The following is a 7,719-nucleotide window of genomic DNA, read 5'->3' as shown; positions in this document are numbered from 1 at the left end:
ATATGGGCATCATATATGGATAATGGATACTTTATTCAAAAGCTAATTGTGCAAGCAAGATTTAAAAGAAGAATATGAGTATGAATATCAGGTCAGTCTCAGTATTCCGAGACTTTTTATCTTTTTGACTGATTTTCAAGTAAACTGGCTGTCTTGCGGATTTTTTGATGAAGGGAAGAAACTTGCCTCTATGCTCTTCAGTTCATTTAGTTATAAGGATGTTCCACTTCATTTTGTAGCCTGAATACTAGCAAACTACATAAATATAAAGACAGCAATTTAGTCAAATTGGTTGCAGGTTTAAAGTAACTTTTTTGGTATTTCTTAATTTTAAATGAAGACTACACACACACACACACACACACACACACACATATCAAATTAATTGCTTCCTAGATCAATTTTGCCCTTCCAATAAGTATTGTTTTGTAATCTGATTTGTCTTTTAAAATCATATTTGTCAGCCTTGGCCTAATATCATAATTATCTTGCAAAATATATTTCTTCTTCGAAGAAGAAACTAATCTAGATGTTTAATTCTGTACATGGTCAGGACAACTAATTAGAATATACTGAAGCTGTTTTACTTCCTTTTTGAAAATGAAATGTTTTTACCACTAATCCCAAGGCAGAAAGGACAAATAACATTTATATAAAACACAAATAAGGAAAGGTTTATATTTTCAGAATTTGAATAGAGACCCCTCGACCATTGCACTGTCCCCCTATTCCCAGGGTGCCATTCCTTGGGTTGTGGGGAGGGGTCTTAAGTATCAGTCCTCAATTAATCTCCAACTCAGTTGCTGTTTCAGCAAAAAAAATTTGAAAGGATAGCAAATGCAGTTTTGCAAGGAGTTGTGGGCTTGGTGATCCCCACTGGTGGTGTTTCAACCCAGGAGGAAGATAATTTCAAACCTTTCTAACTGACATCTATTCCCAAGGGATATTCAGCAAAAAAATAATAATTACTATAGCAGCCATCGGACCAGTTGAACTTCCTGACCTTTTTCTTAGCCCTTCCATAGGCTTCTGCCTTTAGATGAGCCTTAGGAAAATCAAAAGGAAGGTGATGAAACCCAGGAGATAACTTGCATCGGAAGAACAGGGTTAATAAATTCACTTTTTGAAACAATGGAAGTCAAATATCTAAAGATTCAAAAGAGTTTATTGGGAAAAGAGAACTACAGGGAAAGCAAGGGAATGAAGCAATCACAAACTAATTAATTAAGGAGTTAACTAATTATCTCCTTGAATGAAGCACATATTCATTGCCAAGAGGAGGGTGGGAAAGAGAAAGTTGAGACTTTGGTTGGTTGCTGGTAGGAAGGTCCTTCCTTATCTCTCGCCCCCCTCTTTAAGCTCTTCTTCCCAGCCTAGTTGAATAAGGGGATTTTTAAAAAGTCAGACTCTTTAGAGAGACTGATTGTGACTTTGTCCAGTCAAGGACAGTAGTTCTTTTCTGATGCATTGTGACTAGCATACAAATCAAGAATGGCCCAGGGATTAAACGCACCTTCCTAATGAACCTGGTTGGAATGATGAAAGTATGGGAGAATGAGAGTCCATTCTCTCTTATAAAAATTATATGGGAGATGCTTTTCTGGGAAAGAAAAACAAATCCATATTTTCAGGCCTGTTAGCATAGGATCAATTTATCAGCTTGTTGGACTAGGCAGAACCTGAGGATTATCAACCAAATATTGATAGGGTAAAATAGCAAGAAGATGACAAAGGCCCATCCATGGACTTCCAAACAGGAGGATCCCAAATGATCACTCTCAAATCATCCTTTCTTCGGTGAAACCTAAAATCTTATTGGGGGGGGGGGAGAAGCCAATTTAAGTGATTTTTTTGGGGGGGGGGATTCTGACTTCTCTTGTTTTTCTTATAGCACTCTATTCACAACCAAATATTTTTTGTAATTAAAATTTGGCTTTGATAGTTTTATTTAGCTCATTTCAATCTTTCCCCTTGTTCTGGATGCAGGACTGCATAATTAGTTAAAGAACAAGAAGGTGAAATAACAGATCTCTCCATCTGGGCAGGATAGAGGAGTCAAGATGAACAGCCAGACTGGTGCCATTACCTTTTACTGAGAATCCTTGAGAAAAAAAGAGAGTTTAAATAGTTTATAGTACACTATTTCTATTGAATTTTCCCAAGCATGCTCGAGTTACAAGTCTTATGAGACTAGCTGATGGCTTTATTTTTTTAAAGCGTATTATCCTGCTCTTTATCTTAAAAAAATTTTTTCCAGAATAACTTATATCAAAGCAGTAATAATAAAGCAATTATTTCACATGAGGCAAAGACTGGGGTTGAGGGGTCCAGGAGGGAACAGAAGAATAAATTGACAAAACGAAGGCACTATCAATTAGCTACCATATATTAATTAGAAGAACCTACATAATAAAATGAGGCCTGGAAATGGAGCTCATCACTCAAGAGACAGCAGTGGGATCCTGCTTCTCAACCACCTCCTGCTGCAGATAGACAGATAATCAGTAAACCCATCTAGCTCTGTTTTGTTCTACAGGCTTCACCCAAGTTCAAAATAAACTTTTTTCACCTGTAAAATTACACTTTGTAGGCCGGTTTTGCTGTATTCCATCTTGGAAAAAGGGATTTAAAATATTGATATAGAAAATAGCCCATAAATTTGGCTACAGGCTGCATATCTTCTGTAGTGTATAGAATTTCCAGATAGGCCGAACAGATAGACCGAAATCATTCAGCAGAGAAAGTGAATGGTTTCTAAAATACCAAACACATCACCCACTTGGACAGATCTGTTTTCAAAGTTACATCCTTTAGGTGCTTCCTTTTAGCTGGATTCACAAATTTAAGCCTAGTTTGTTTTACCACATAAAGGTAGAATACATGTAACAACACATCAAGCCCAAATAAAACTGTGCCTTTCAGAAAGCTATTAGTTTGAAATGTACAAAGGAAGAATACATTACTGCAGTTATTTTAAAAAAATGTGTGGTCAGCTGGCTGAGTTTGCAGTTTCCACTTTTTTAACATTGCACAGGGAGGTAGCAATCGCTTTGTGGAAAGGACCTTTTGTTATTTAATTAGGAGAGTCCCTGACATTCTGGAAGGAATGTTTAACCGAATAAACTGGTACTTCCTGCCACAATACTTCTTATCATCAGCAAATCCTAAAAACTTTTTTTAAAAAACAAATAGTGACATCTGAATGTTGCAGTTGGGATTTAATGGCAGGAAGGCATCTTCATTTTTTTTAAGGGGGTACTCAAGAAAGATTGTATCAGCCATTATCAAGATATTTAGATTTTAAAATTGATTTGTAGGGATTGGTGGATGACCCAAAGTTGCTTTTTCAAGAGGCAACTGCACTTTCTGTTTTTTTCTTTGAAGATGTTTCACTTCTCATCTAAGAAGGTTCTTCAGCTCTGACTGAAAAATCCAGTCAGAGCTGAAGAAGCTTCTTAGAGAAACGAAACATCTTCAAAGAAAAAACAAAAAGTCCAGTTGCCTCTTGAAAAAACACCTTTGGGACAACCATGACCTGAATGATTGAGAATCTCAATAGACATTTAGGGATTCGTGGAATTTCTTCCAGCTCTGTGAATAGAGATCCCGAAAAAATAGGGTTAGGAATCTGGGCAGTCCTCATCTCAAAAGACAAGCCTTTCAAGTGTTGGAAGAATTATCCGTCTGGGTTCAGTTTCAAGTGGGGAAAAAGACACTGGAAACACGGAGGCTGTTTGGAAAGATGGTTTAATGGTGGACAGGACCACATGGCTTGGAGCTCCAAAGTGAAAAGGATGATCACATGCTCCAAGGTGAAAAGAGAAGGGAGGGCCGAGATGCTGAGAGACTCTTATATGCACTCTGTTGGGCCCCACCTTTGTGTTTCCTGTTCCTGTGCAAGAAATGTATCTGATTGGCTGTTAGACTCTCAGGGGTGGGGGTCTTAACTAATTTTGTAGGCTTTGTCTGGACCACATGGCTTCACCTGAGTGTTGGCTGATACACTCTTCCCAGGCCATATGGTGAGATGGGTAGAGGTCTTTATTATGTAGAATACTCTGGCCTAGGCCTTAATGGCCCATTAGCAAAGGTGGTGGGGCTGAGTTTTTGCCTCTCTGAAGTGAATTTCTGCTTCTGAGTTTCTACTCTTTTTAGGGGAATTCTGCCTTTTTAATATTTCCTAGGATATTTCATTTTTCTAGGAGAGGGATGGGTGCTAACTTCCTAACAAGCAACCTTCCCATTTTTAATCTATCTGATTCTCAACAACACCCCTCCCAAAATTGTATTTTTGGATGTCCTGCATAAGGGGAGTATAAGTGTAATCTATTTGCATTTGACCAATACAGGATTTCAATGAAAGGAAACAGAATAATACTGGATATCCCCTCCTCCCATTTTATCTCTTTCTCTCAAACAAGGAGTGTTCTTAATTGCCTCTCTGGCCCCAGGCTTAATTCATTCAAGGCCATGAATGCGGAAGCCTCTTTTGAAATGGCTTCTGCTGGTGCTCTAAATGTATTTCTGTTTGGGAATCAAGATTTAAGAGTTAGTAACCATAGCAATCAACAAGCTTATCTCACTGAGGTGTATAGCCATTCCTTTCTTTTTTACCACCCTGGCAAGCTATTAAACCATCACCTGTGGGTTCTTCCATGCAAGCTCATTATGCAAATGCCACATTTCCATGCTGGCCCACATTTACACAATAAAGGTGCTAATGAATTATCATGACCTTGCAGCCATTTCAGGACATAAAATGTTAAGGAAGAGAGAATGGGTGGAATTAGATCTTGGAGCATTTTTTTTTCTCTTAACAGAACACATCCTCTTTATTAGTAGTAGTATTGCTATTTTTAAATAAAAGAATGGTTTAAATGTTGTCATAATGGTTCTATCTTTCATCCGAGGGGGGGTATAGGTACTCATTTTATAAAGTCTCCCTGCTACACAGTTGTCAGAAGCCAAGAAAGAAACAAGAATGAAAAAAGCATTGACTATTCTGTATTATTAGAATCTTTGGCATAGATAAAGCTTCTCATATTGAATATGTATGTTTGTTATCATGTAGAAAAGTACTCAAAGTGCCATAGGCAAAGTTAGCTATTCCTCTATTTATGTCCTCCCTGTAAATTGGATGTTCATGTTTCAAAAGCCCAGTGGATCAGGTCAGCACTGGAGTAGAACAGGCTATTGTAGACAATATATGGTAACTTTAGCAAGACTACTTATCAGCACAAAGTTGGAAAATTACAGAAGTACTCATCACAATGGAGGAGTAGGTTATGAAGATGGCAGAACTTGCACAGATGGCAAAATTAATTTGTTTGATTAGAGGAAAAACAACTACTTTCATGAAAAATTGGAAACATTTTATGGACTTTTTGCTGAAATTGAATAAAAGTCAACTGGTGATTTGGGGGTGGTTGATTAAAAAGGTTGAATATGGAAAGAAGGGTAGCATATAGTTCTAAGGGGAGAGATAAGATAAAACTTATTTTTAACTTCTAAAGAAGATTGGAAGATGCTTCATTAACTTTTTTTATCTGTTTCAAACACTTTTTCTTTTCTCTATTTTTATTTTATATATTTTATATATTTATCATTCATGTAAAAACTTTCAATAAAATTATAATTTTTTTTTTAAATAATAAATGTCCAGGTCCTTGCTCTTCAGTCCAGTCTAGATAAACCTGCCCTAATCTTTAGTCATTCAAGTATGTTGGATTATACTATTATCACCAGGCATGAAGGCTCAATGTCATCATTTATTTAGAGATCTTACAATAAATAGTAGATGAAGGTGTCAAAAGCTGGCATACAAATAGTAGTGTGAAGACGTTGCCAAAGATATTCTCTAATATTCCATGTTGATTTGCTGGATAGAAATAGAACAATAGAACTCCTGCTCAACCAGGAGACCTTATACAATTTCAGACAGGTAGTTGTCCAATCTCTTCTTAAAAGGACCGTCCATAACTTCTGAATGTAAGCTGTTCCACTGATTAATTGTTTTAACTGTCAGGAAATTTCTCCTTCGTTCTAGGTTGCTTCTCTCCTTGATTAGTTTCCACCCATTGCTTCTTGTTCTCCCTCCACGTGCTTTGGAGAGTAAGTTGACCCCCTCTTCTTTGTCAGCAGCTCCTTAGTTATTTGAATACTGCTATCATGTCACCCCTAGTCCTTCTTTTCATTAAACTAGACATACCCACTTCCGGCAACTCTTCTTCATATGTTTTAGCTTAATCATCTTTGTTGCTCTTCTAGGCACTCTTTCTAGCATCTCAGCATCTTTTTTGTATCATGGCAACCAAAATTGGATGCAATATTCCAAATATGGTCTTATCAAAGCATTATAAAGTGGTATTAATGTCTCATTTCCTGTGTTAATATAGCCTAGGACTGTGTTGACTTCTTTGGTGGTTCCAGCACACTGCTGGCTCCTATTTAAGTGATCATCCTCTAGGACTCCAGGATTCCTCTCACAGTCATTACCATTGAGCCAGGTTTAGGGTTAGGGCCGCTAGGCTTACCGTAATCACCTGTTCTATACCTGCCCAAAAGAAGGTATCATACAAATATCACAAAGAGGATTTCACACAGATGTCACACTCATCATGTGTCACACTCAGTACCCAATGTGTCCAAAATATGTTTATGAATGTGGTATGAGTGCTGTCAGAAAGCAACTGGTACAGGATGATTATCATGTATTGATCAAAGTCATAAAAGAAACAGCTAGAACACATAGTCCTTAGTAAATCTGTTTGATTAAAGCAATAATATTTAACCATAAACAAAGCCTGAGACGTCAGATTACAAAGGTCATCTTTTAACCTTGACTTGAAAAAGAACTGAATGGTTCACACCATGGCCCTAAGAACCTATGACTTATTGACTGAGACCAAATGTCCTAATTATCCAGGACCTGTCTCTCCTGATGGCCAATCTAGCATGGCCTGATTAAGCGATGTAAGGAACTTACTTTTTTTCCCCAAATACAAGCTTTCACATTTATCCCCATTAAATCTCATTCTGTTTGATTAGGGAGATTAAGTACAATGCTAAACTGATTCGGAGATTGGAACAATGATGCATTGGAATGCTTTCTGTCCAGGATTGCAAAGTTTATCTTTTTTTTTTCAAAAGCATTCTCCTCTGCTGCCTCTTTCTCCACCCCTTTTGAGTTACTTTTGATAAAATTGGAGCCAAACGGTGCCAACAAAACAATCTGCTTTGATCCAGGTTGCCTTTTGGCTCAATGGCCCCTGGCTTTATGCAAAGGAAATCACAATCCCCTAGGGTACAAAACAGGTTCTTCAAGATGAAGGGTCCAGGTTAATTTTTCAGAATGGTAAGGAGAACCTCTTTTCATCATAAAATAAAAAAGAATGCTTCAGAATTATAATAATAGGATGCTGCAGTTAATTTAATCAGAGCCTCCGCTGCTCTGTGATATGACCAAATAAATTATCTCTGTACATACGAATTGTTCTTTCTTCCTTCCTTCTATTTTCCTCTCCTAGAAAAATGAAATATCCTAGGAAATATTAAAAAGGCAGAATATTTCCCCTAAAAAGAGTAGAAACTCAGAAGCAGAAACTCACTTCAAAGGCAAAAACTCAGCCCCACCACCTTTGCTAATGAGCCATTAATGCCTAGGCCAGAGTATTCTACATAATAAAGGCCTCTACCCATCTCACCACCGGCCTGAGAAGA

Source organism: Pseudonaja textilis, chromosome 1 (assembly GCF_049901715.1).
Source record: "Pseudonaja textilis isolate UNSWEBS1 chromosome 1, rPseTex1.2, whole genome shotgun sequence".
NCBI lineage: Eukaryota > Metazoa > Chordata > Lepidosauria > Squamata > Elapidae > Pseudonaja > Pseudonaja textilis.
The sequence above is the reverse complement of the archived record's forward strand: the minus strand, read 5'-3'. Positions refer to the sequence as shown.